Source organism: Odocoileus virginianus, chromosome 34 (genome assembly GCF_023699985.2).
Source record: "Odocoileus virginianus isolate 20LAN1187 ecotype Illinois chromosome 34, Ovbor_1.2, whole genome shotgun sequence".
In the NCBI taxonomy this organism is placed as follows: domain Eukaryota; kingdom Metazoa; phylum Chordata; class Mammalia; order Artiodactyla; family Cervidae; genus Odocoileus; species Odocoileus virginianus.
In genome coordinates this window covers 10,265,218-10,277,368 of record NC_069707.1, presented here as the reverse complement: position 1 = coordinate 10,277,368, position 12,151 = coordinate 10,265,218, and the positions used below count along the sequence as shown (strand labels likewise).

General features: G+C 45.8%; 1 long non-coding RNA gene across 1 annotated transcript in view; it reads left to right on the top strand.

The window, feature by feature from the left end:
- Positions 1 to 11,833, top strand: part of LOC110149867 (uncharacterized) — a 54,737-nt gene extending 42,904 nt beyond the window's left edge. Inside the window, exons 2-3 of the long non-coding RNA XR_002317551.2 lie at positions 274 to 374; positions 11,618 to 11,833. This is a non-coding gene — a long non-coding RNA (uncharacterized lncRNA). The remainder of the gene's footprint in view (positions 1 to 273; positions 375 to 11,617) is intronic.
- The last annotated feature ends 318 nt before the right edge of the window (positions 11,834 to 12,151 follow it).

Here is a 12,151-nt window from a genome sequence, read left to right as displayed (position 1 = left end):
GGGGCATCTTAGGAGAAGGAAGACATTTATATAAAAAATACATATATATAAGTATCTCACAGTGCTTATATATATTATGTCATTCACAAAAGCTCTGGTGGGTAGAGATAAGCATCCTTCATCTTACAGATGAGGAACCCAAAGCTCAGAGAAGCTAAGTCACTTGTTTGAACTTACCCAGCAATCATCTTCCTTTTTGAATGGATTTCAGAGTGTGGTCAGTGTGTGATCTGCTACTCTCAGCTTGACTCAGCTCTCTCTACTTGTTCCTAGGTGTGAGGTTTGGTTCTCAGGAGCACTGTTATGAATGAGAAAGGAGAAAAACGCCCTTCCTCCAAGCATTTTATCATCTAGTGAGGCCAGAACACATTAAGGTAAGAGGAGGTGTTGCCTGAACAAAGAAATCTCAATTTTGATAGATCCTACTCTATCCAAACTACTGCAATAAATATTGGAAATACACGAGGGAAATTGTCCTAAAAACCCTCCTTGCTCTTTTTCCTGTTCTTTAGAGAGGCTGAAAGACAGGGTGAGAACAAGAAAGACAGGAGAAAGGGGTGAAGACTGGAATGCCCAGCTGGCTGAGGAGCCTCTAGAGATCATCTAGAAAAGGGGCCACCACCCCTGCCAGCTGAATTCCCTCCCAGTAATGAAGGAACTTCGTTAAAAGTGTAAACATTTAAACGCTATTGATTCCTCTCCAAGAGGCCATGCAGATAGGGTGTATACTTGTGTTTCTGTGTTAAAGAGTGGGTTTAAAAGGCCTTTTTCCATTTCCCACTGTAGTAATAAGTAAATAGCCATATAACCTTCAACCATTTTTATCACATTGTTGATCACTCTCTCTACCTACAGGGCAATAATTTTCCACTCCACAACCAATCAATATGCTATCTACCACAGTTAACTCTCCACCCTACCCTCCTCTTCACATTCACAAATATCAGATTTTTGTTATATATCACAACTTTTTTTTTTTTACATTTCAGACCATTTAAATCTATGGTATCTTCCAAAGCTGTTAGTTTAGATTCAATTAAAGAAGGGAAAAAAAAAAGCAAATAAATATGCTCTAGCTCTCAACTGTTGAAAGCCCAAGAGTTTAGTTTAAGAACTTGAGTCAGAGCACACCTTACTTGTCCCCTTGTGCCTCGCCACTGCAGCCCTAGGTGTTTTGTATAATGCATGAGTGAACCCCGCTTAGAAATAGAAATGCATTTTCGATAAGTATTTATTATGTTGTTCTGCGCATACAGCTTTAAATTTGCCTGCTGTAGCTTGAAGCATTACACAAACTGTTGGTCTGCTGACTGCCTCTCTGGCAGCAGCACACACACAAAATAGATTGCTAAGGGTTTTTTTTCCCCCTCCTCCCCCTCTCCTCTTTTTTTTAAACTGGTCGTGAACATTTTTTAATCTTGTGGCATTTTTAATCAACACGTATTTCCTTCCAGGACCTATGATCCTCTATTGATTCCCATTAAAATGCTTTTCTTTTCTTTGCCCCCTCTGCTGATCGAATTTCAGATCAGCCACAGGATATGCAACTAACCTTCCGGCACTACTGAACCCAACCGAGTGAGGGTGATCAAAAGGCTTGATGCATTCATTAAACATTCCCTTCGCCCGGGCTGGAGCTCTAATGGAAGCTATCTCTTTGCCTTGCAATTTTTCCCCCCTTTTTGTCTTTCCCCCACCTCCAAAAAAAATGTTTTTTGCCTTTGATCGCAGGGGAGGGGGTGGGGGAGAACATAAGAACAAAAGAGACCTATCTTTTTCCCCGGGGCTGACGTCAGTTTGATTTTACTGACAACTATTCGAGCGTGTGTAGCAGTTGGAAGCGGCCTCTTGCCCGCCCCCGCCCCCCGACACCTTCCACTTTTGGGGAGAAAACAAGACTTTTGGCGGCTCCGGAGACGCGCCCTGAAAATCGCCCGCTCGGACGCGGCGCTCGATGCCCTCCCGCCCGCTCGGGAAAGGGCATTCGAGGCTTATTTGTGTGGCACGGTCTCTCCTGGGGCGGAAAACACGCGGCGGGGGAGGAACGGGCGCGGGCCGGGCGGGGAGAGCAGGAATGTCTCCTCCCAGCCGCGGCAGGAGGACACGGGCGGGAAGCTGCGTCCCCGCCGGCGCGCCCGTACGGGCTCCGGTTACCGGGCGGTCCCCGGGGGCGGGGGCGGGTGGGGCGGCTGCCCAAGAGCCCCCGGGCGCGCAGAGCCGGGTGCAGGGACTCGTCACCCCCGCGGGCGCGCTTGCGCGGCGCTGCCCCCACGCCCGGGCCGCGGCGGCCTCGCCGGCGCCAGCTCCCCGCTCGGCGAGCGCGGCGGCGGCGGCGGCGGCGGGCGGCCGGGAAAACCCGGGCCGGAGCCGGCGCGGAGCGGGCTGGGGAGCGCGGCCGCAGCGGAGGTGGGGGTGGCGCGGGGCGGCGGGAAGAGCCGGAGAAGCGGCGCCGGCTGCGAGGCGCGCTGTGCGCGGAGGCTCCGCTCCCGGATCGCGCACGTGTTCGGCGGGCCGAGGTGCCCGGCGAGCCGGACCGGGGAAAAACTCCCGGTCGGGTCTCGGAGCCAACGCCCCCCGTGAGGGCTCAGCAGGTCCTACAGCTGAAGCTCTATACCTACCCAACCCAGACCATTTGTGGAGAAGTCATATTTTCCAGGCTTTCGCGGAAGAGTCGTTACCTCTAAATCCGGAGGGGAACGTGCGTCCATTTCACGGAGAAAGAAAGATGTGAAAAGTACAGAGTCCGGGGAGATGGGTATTGGGCTTGGACCGGCGCCCAGGGACCACCCGCTGGCCCGTTCCCCCGATCGCACCTGTGCCATTCCTTTATTAAAGGCACCACCTCGGGCTCTTGCTATCAACAGATTGGCCAGATCAAAGGCGAATTTGAAAATGGGTCCCTTACCTCAGGATCTTGACTTTTATTAAGGGAAAACTTGCTGCAAATAAAGTCAACCCGTGTCTGCGGGGCCTGTTGTTCCCCTGGCGCCTCGCACCTCCCTCCATCTCAGCCTTCACCACGCAGGGCTGAGACGTATGTTCACGCATCCACCTAACCGGGGGAGGAAGATTCCTAGAGGGTGGATGCCAAGGCTGGTTATTGTATGGTATGCTTTAGTATAGTATTGTATTGTAATATCTACCCCAGCACTCCAGAGCTTACCACAGCTGCTGAATAGATGTTTTCCTGAATAAGTACATGGTGGTGGCAATAGTAATAGTAAAGCGCTGAGAAGCACAGAAGAAAGGACAACTAGTTTTGACTAAGGGGCCAGAGAAGGCTTCTTGAATAAACAGACCAACCCCAGATGACAGGAAAGACTGTTCCCTGACCAGAGAACAGCCCCGGTACAGGAGGGTCCTGCAGAGGGTAGGGATGTGGTGGGTCTGAACGGGGGAACTTGGGAGCACCATGGCTAGAGCTGGAAGGCAGTGAATGCCTCACTGTAGAGGCAAAAGCAGTCACAGGCATTTTAAGAGATCTAGAATAGGGACATGCAAGTGTAAAATAAGAAGTATGGATATACAGGAAGAGAGAGAAAAGAAAAATAAGGAAAGCAGTTTATATGTGCATTTCAGAAAAATATGTGAAAACAAAAATGCCAAGGAAAATCCCTGTCTTGAGACACTAGGGAAAACAAAAAATTATTAGCATTTCAGGGAGGGTCCCTATGGAAGAGGGAGAAAAAGGCTTTGATTAAAGAGCTTTGACCATTACACATTGTTTCTCATAGGTGAAAGCATGAATTGGTTAAGAAAAATAAGAAAAGCTCTTAGATACCACTATTGGGAAAGAAATGGAACTCAAAGCAACAGAATAGCAATATGTTAAGGAAAAAAAAGGTAAATGTTATTTATTTTGTAAATCATTAAGGAATTCTAATTAAATTGTGGCACAGTCAAGAGAATATTATGCAACCATTAAAAATGAAGTTTATTTATTGGAAAGATGTTCCCAATACATTGTTAAGTGAAGAAGTAAGTTATAAGTCAGCACCTCTGGAAAGGCATGTCTAATACGTTAGGTAAAAAAAAAATTTTTTAATTTAGTTTAAAAAAATGTTGGTGTTCCCTCTTGACGTTTTGATTATTAGTCATTTTTCACTTTCTTCAAACCTATAAGCACTGTCTGCATCTTAACAATGTGCAGTCACTACCTGTTTAATTGGAAAATAAACGTGATTAACTAAAGTTTTAATCTTTTAAAAATGTAGATGGCTTTTTTCTTGTGAAACTAGTGACCTGCATGGCACTGGACATCCTCATGGCAGTCTTTGGAGTCAGGTTGACCTGAATGCTGCACAGAGCAGCTTTTCTCCCTGTGCCATCTGACTCAAGCTACTTCAAGACTTTCTGTGCCTTGAACTGTGAAGTGACAGCAATCATAGTCTCTCCCCGTGCCTGGCCCCCAGGAGGTGCTCAGTGAGGGGCAGCTTTCATGACAGGGTAAAGAGCACAGGCTTAAGAAAATATTTTTCTTCTCAGATTCTCCCTCTGCCCACAGAAATCCCCCAGAGGGTAAGACTGAACTTCCTCCCTCAGTTGACAATAGGAGTGGCCGTGTGACAGACTCTGGCCAACAAAATGAACAGGAGGAACATGTGTCCCCAGAAAGCACTTGGCCATGTTCTGTTCTCCCATCTGCCGTGATAACCAGCAGCTCCCATGGTGGAGGGGCAGCTCTGTCTGCCCGAAGCCCAGCGTGAGGGGAAGCAGAGCCTCCAGGCCCTTCCACAGACATGGAGCCTGAGTGAGGATAAACCTTTCTTGCTGTCAGTCACTACAACTTGGGGGCTGTTTGTCACAAAGCCTGGTTTAACTCATGCTGACTGACACGGCCACTGACTGACTTGTTTTGTGACCTTAGGAAAGTAAGTTCACCTATCTAGGTTTCCATTTTTATCTCTGTAAAATGTGAGTGTTAATACTTCCACTCCATAAAGTGGTTGAGGAAATGAGTTAATGTGTAAAAACACTTGGGCCCTGTGCCTGGCACCTGGGAAGCACACAGGCAATGATAGGGACTGTTGACATCTCCCCAGGAGGGCTCATCATCCCATCTGTGCCAAGGGAATCCGTTGACACTTGGCACGTGATCTTTCTAGCATCAGATATGCTCTTACTGCAGCCATACAAATAAAGATACGCATAAATAAGAGATAGAGCCGATGCAGGTAAGAAAACTCACTCAGATGTTATTGATAATCTCCTTTCCATCCCTGGAAGACATGCCAAATGGTAAGTCTTAGTAGAGTCAGCAGCCACATCGCCACTAAGTCACTCTCCCGTGACAGCCAAGAGAGTCCTTTGGGGCTTAGGAACACTGAAAGGGTCCAGTGACCCTCAGGGTCACAGATAGTGAGTCAGTCCTGTGAATGTGACTTAGAGGAATGGCTCTAAGGATAGTGACCGCCCCCCTCCCGCCCAGTGTCTTATCCTCTCAGAGTCTTAAAAACACAGGAGTCTCTGATGCAAGGGAGAAAAAAAGAAAGCTATGTGTCTGGATTGTTTTAATGCTCTGCGTTCTTCCCAGCTTCGACTGGGGAGTGAGAAGAGCATGTGGCCGTAAAAAATATTTGCTTTTCAGAGCATAGAAAAGCTTTGTTTCCATTGCTACACAATCAGGAAGGCTTACGGTTCTGACTGAAAATGAACAGTCCCCTGAGGTGTGTTTGGGCAGGAGGCCAGACACCTCAGAGGACCAGGTGGAATGTGAAGAGGGGCTCTTCGCCCCCAGGGGCTCAGTGGGGGGTCTGGGAGCACCTTCCCACTTTGGAAAGGGATGTGAGTCTGGTCAAGTTCTCAGGCAGCGCACAACGGGGCCTCTATTACCTGGGTTTCAGTTCCTCAAAGCTACTGTGAATGAGGCACTCAGAAACCTCTCCACTCTCCCTAAGGAAGAGTAGTGAGCCACAATAGAGTAATGAGGAATGAAGAGTCTTGTCTCCCCGTCTACTTTGTGTTTAACCAAGTGGTTCCCCATCCATTTGCTCATTCTGTGCTTACAATGAAAGGATCAGCCGAACAACGGAGAAGTGTCACCCCTATTCTACCTCTACTTGACCAACAGAAAAGCATAGTGTCTTTCTGGACATTAAGTATTCCACCAACACAGGAGGCATGGCAGAAGCCCAGGCAAGGCAGAGTTACTTCTGGGACTTAGCGGCCCACCTGAAAAGAAGGCCATTGAGCAGTTGGCACACAATTTGACTATAATACAGGCCTGCGATTTCTGTGTCCATCACAACCAACAAGCAGCTGCCTCTCCATCTCCAAAGCCGTTACACTGATCCACTCATTAGTGACCACACCTTTGGATGGCTTCCTGCTTCCCAAATTCTGCAAACAGCCTCCCATCCTCTGTGTTGACGCCCAACTAATCTTCCTAAGCATCACTTTCATCACGTCACTTGCTCACGTAAAAGTCTCCATTGCCTAAGAACAAGCTCCTAGACCCATAAGTACAGGTCCTGTGTAGGCTGGGCCCACCCGACTGAGTCGTTGGCTTAGTTAGGAGTCCATTCCCCAGTTGCATCCACTCTGGCTAGGATGCCCTTCCTTCTCCTTTCTACAAATCAAACTTCTACGCACAAGGCCAGCAGATGTCATATCCTTCGTGAAAATGTCATCAGCACCTCCGGCTGACAAAAGTTTTTCCACATCCCTGAATTTCAGTAGATCTTCTACAGTTCAGCACAATCATCTTCAAAGTAGGTACACTTACTCCTCTGGGGCTGAGTAAGGCTTTCCAAAGAAGCTTGCGGACAAGAGTATTTTGAAGAAGACAACCTACAGATCTGAAATCCAGTATGTGCTTTTTATTAAATAGCCCTGCCTCACTTCTTGCAACGGTCCATCCCTCAGTTTATAAGAGAAAGGGGGCCCCCTCACTATTACCAGTCTCTCTAGTGTTCTTTGCTCTTGAGTTTAACCTACTGCCCCAGGAAAGGAAAAAGTGAAAATGTTGGTGTTGGTTTAAGTGTAGGGGAGGTGAATGGGTCTAGGAACTCTGTATCAGTTTGTTAGCCTCGCTGTGACAAAGTCCCACAAACCAGTGGTACGAACAACAGAAAGGTAAACCCAAAATCTGGACAGGGATCCTTCCTACTCAGGGCTGCGAGAGAAGGTCATCTCCCAGGACTTTCGACTTGGTTGGCGGCCTGCCGGCTTCTCCCCAGTGTCTTTACACCCTCCTCCCTCTGTCTCTGTGTCCTGGTTTCCCCTTTTTATAAGGCACCAGTCCTAGTGGATTAGGGTCCAGTTCAGGACCTCACCTTAACTACTTGTATCTGCCACAACATTGTTTCCAAACATAATCACCCTTGGCGGTACCAGTGGTTGGGATTTCAACATGTGAACTTTGGTGGGTACACAGCTCAACCCATAGAAACTGGGTAACAAATCCTCTGCAAGTCAGGTGGTTTTCAGTACCTTGCTTTCAGAAAAAACTGAAGGAAAATATTGTGAAGACGTCAGGTCATTAAAACTGTCATTTGATAATGGATTACCATGTGATTTGGGGCAAAAAATCAGGAGTTTCAAAATTTGGAGGACATTTATATAACAAAACTCCATCTCTTTAAGAACAAGGACTTTTCATCTCTAAAAAATGAAAAATAAAATGGATGCTAAACACTTTATCTTTCTAGTGATAAGTAATATTTATCCATACTACATACAGTGTTTAAAAAAGGACATCACCTATTGTATTAAGAAGTGCAAGCTTCCAATAAGACTTTAATTTTCATGTTAGTGTTTATCAAAATATTCTATTCATTTAGGTTGTTTTGAACAATTGTGTAATACTAGTCATTGTAATGATAACTTAATCCAGAAATCATTTAGACCCTATGGTTACAGGAATTTTTTAAATGTATAAATTTTAACTTTTATACAAATGTTTGATAGATTTAAAATATAATGGGATATTCAGTAAAAGATGTTCAATCATAAACATTACACTAGCATAAAATGTTGAAGAGGAAGTAGAATGGGAATAAAATTTCAAACATAGAAGGCATGGTAGAAATAGAGGGAAGGCAGGAAGTTACATATAGTTTTTGCTTGCTGAAGAGAAGCTTGTGGGTGTATTTCTTAAATGGATGATAGTGGATAGCAAACTATTATAAGATTTAAATTCCATTTGGATACATTTAAAACTGATGTAACCATTTAATTTTAAAATGTCAATGTTTACAATATGCTACAAATTATATTCTTTGCACCTGTTTAAATTATGATAAAATTATAAATATCAAATTTTAAATTTGCAAAGAAGAGCATAGTTTTCTGAACTATTTCAGGGTCTTTGAGCAAAGACTTTAACTCTTATAAAGTGCCAGATTTTGTATTGTTCTTTAGGTGTCCCGGTGATTCAGAATGTGTTCTGCTGCAGCTCACTGTTAATCCAGAGCAGTTTACTGAGTTTGGGTCTTAACCTGGTTCTGTCACCATTTCCACCCACAAATGGAATGGTGGAATTGGATGCATGCTGGCCATCTTGAGTTCCTTTCTGGCTGAGGGACAGCAAGTCAGCTTGAAAAGTTGCCAGGGTCTTCGAACCACAATGAGATACCACTGTACACCTATTAGGATGGCTATATCAGAGAGAACAAAAAGAAAGAAGGAAGAAAGGAAAGGAAGGAGGAAGAAGGGAGTGAGGGAGGGAACGCAAAGAGAAGGAAAGAAAAGTGCTGGTGGGGATGTGAAGAAATTAGAACTCTTGGGCAATGCTGTTGGGAATGTAAAATGGTGCAACCACTGTGAGAAACAGTATGGCAGTCCCTCAAAAAATTAAAAATAGAATTACCATATGATCTAGCAAATCCACTTCTAGGTATATACTCAAAAGAATTGAAAGCAGGAGTTCAAATAGGTATTTGTTTACCAGTATTCCTAGCATTATTCACAATAGCCAGGAAGTGGAAACAACACATATACCTATCAACGGAAGAAGGGATAGACAAAATGTAGTAGATACAGACGTAGGAGTGTTTTCAGGCTGAAAAAAGAAGGAAATTCTGACATGTTACAACATGGATGAACTTTGAAATCTCTATGATAAGTAAGCTAGTCACAAAATGAAAAATATTGTGTTGATTCTATATACATGAGGTACTTTGAATAGTCAAATTCACAGAGCAGCAAGTAGAATGGTTTCCAGGGGCTGGAGAGAGAAAAATGGGAAGTAATGGCTTAATATCAATATTATTGTTACAGTATCTTATTGTTTAATAAGTACAGAGCTTCAGTTTTGCACGATGGAAAGACTTCTAGAGATGGACGGTGGTAATGGTTATATAATATTAATGTACTAAATGCCACTTTTCAAATTGCACATTTAAAAACTGCACATTTTAAAATGGCTAAAATGATCAGTTTTATGCCATGTATTTTTACCACATTTTTTTAAAGTACATGTTCTCTGAACTCAGAGGGACCTAAATTCAGATCCAACATCTGCTAGATGTGTGACCTTGAACAAGTTTCTTAAACTCCTTGAGTCCCAGAAAGGACACAGAAATGCCCAAGTTGGGGAATTGCTACGAGAATTAAAACACGAACAGATCGGTAGTAACCCTGAGGTGTGCCGCAGAGATGGTGTCTCCAGCGGTGACCGTTCCGTGTCACTGAGGTGCCGCTGCCCCGATGCTACGGGGGTGACCGCGGGGGGCCCACAGGCGCAAACCTCTTCAAGCATCGCCCGCAAGGGAGCTGCCTCGCACAGACTTCATAGCCCGCCTTGGGAGACAGCAACTGACGCCGGCGTACAGGGTCCGGCCTTCGCCTCCGTTTGGGAACACGCTGAAGGGCCATCCCAACCCCACCGCTTCCAGCAGGACCCGCCGACGTGTCCACTGAGTGAACACGCGTCTGCCTCTACCCAGGCCTGCTTCTCTCACCCGCTCACAGTCACGGGACACTAAGTCCCCAGCATGTAGAGCTCCACCTCGGAGTCCGTTCCCAGGTGACCCTCCCCGGCCCAGAGTGTCCTGAGAGCGTCCCCTTGTCCTCAGAGTGAAGCCTGAAATGCTGGTCGTTGCCTGTCTGCCCGCTGCTTCGGCCCGCCGTCTCTCAGCCCGTCGCAGCCACCCTGGGCCTGCAGTGTACGCGCGCTCCGCTCGGTCCGCCGGGGCACGCTTGCTGTTCTCTCTGCCTGGGGACACCCAGCCTCACAGCCGCGCACAGCCCACTTCGCTCCTCTAGCTCACGTCCTCAGAGCTGCTTCCCCTGAAACATCCCCTACACGCTCTCAAATCCCTCTCTGGCCTTTTACCCTGCTTTCCTGCATGTAGCATAATGTAAAGTGATTTATATACCCACATGCCCATAAGCATCAGAACGCAGGTTCCCCAAAGGTGGGGTCCTCTTCCTCGTTCAGCCTGAGGTGTTCCCAGCAACCAGGATGCCTGGCACAGAATTGGCACTTTGTGAAAAGCGTTCATGAATTAGATGATATACTATAAACACATCAGTCCTAAAGGAAATCAACCCTGAGTATTCATTGGAAGGAATGATGCTGAAGCTGAAACTTCAATACTTTGGCCACCTGTTGCAAACATCGGAGAAGACCCTGATGCTGGGAAAGGTTGACAGCAGGAAGAGAAGGGGATGACAGAGGATGAGATGGTTGGATGGCATCACCGACTCGATGGACATGAGTTTGAGCAAACTCTGGGAGATGAAGGACAGGGAAGTCTGGTGTGCTGCAGTGCAGAGTCAGACATAACTGAGCGACAATAGTGCAAAGCACGAGCCAGGGGCTCAACAGATGGTGTCTGTTATTATTTTACTATATTTCTTGTCTGTCCAACTTAGTGAATGTCAGATAGAGTCCTTCTTTTTGGATTCCTTTTTATAGTACTAGCACAAAATCACTCAATAAATAAATACTTTTTAGCTGTACTTGACTTGTTTCTAAAGCCTACAGTGAGGGGGAACTGAGGCTATTCTTGTCCAAGCTGGCTGGCTGGCTCCACGTTGTTTGAATGACCAAGATTCTAACACATCATGTCAGGTCTTCATTAAAATGAACTGTAGTCAAACTCCACCCATCACTTCCAAGGGAGAGAAGAAAGCAGCTTCCCACAAAAGTCATCCTGGCCACTGCTTGAGGCAGAGGGTCACTATGAGGCCCTATGTGACATCTCTTCACTCTAATCATCGAATGCCATAAATATTAGATCATCTTCTAGAAACTACAAGAAAGGAGGTAATAGATAGGATCTCTGCCCCCAAATCACTTAAAATCCAAACTTGTCAGAGCAGAAGAGAGGCCCCCTTATTTCTCTCCTGTTCCCCACCAGCTCTCCACCGCCCTTGACAATGTCCCCTCTCCCCTCAAGTCTGATGGGAACATAGTGCCTGGCATTCCTACATGGTTGACATCCATGTTCTTGGCTGCATGATGACAGTGCATTTTACAGATTATCTGGGACACAGTGTCTCCTGCTTTGCCACAGCCAGGGAGCAGCTAATATGTACTTTAAATGCTTACTTTGTTTAAATGTACTTTGTTTCCTTACTGTAGTTATCATGTATCTCTGTACTGCAAAGTCAGCCCTCAGGAGGCTGTGTAGAAGCTGGTGATAATTCTTGGCTCTTCTCCTTTTTGCAGATGCAAGACAGTCTAAGAAAGGGAAGCTATGTCCACTACCACTAGGAGTGCATACAAAGGAGGACTGCCTGCCAGCACAGTTAGGGAAATTCAATTCATTTTGTAATTTAATCCCCAGCACAACACTCTGAGGTAGGTGGTGGTATTGTCCATTTACAGATGAAGAAAGAAGGTTAGAGATTAAGTAATGTATGTTGGGTCACCCAGATGATAAGCAGCAAATCAGGATTTAAACTAAGCTTTCTCTGTTTCCAAAGACGCTTCTAAGACCATGCTATACCGCTGTGCACCTTCAGGCTGGTTACTTAACTTTCTTGGGCCCAAGCTTGGTTAACCACCTTAATAGCTCCCACTCTACCCTGGATACGTTTTTTTTTTAAGCCATAAAAAGTTGCCCAACCAAATTACAAATATTACAAAGCTACAATAGTCATAAAGTTAAAAGAGAATGGTAAGCGAAGGAGCAGTAGAGTTCAGAAATAAACTCGGGTGTATGATAAAGGGAGCATTTCGGATCATTTCAAATGGAAGAAA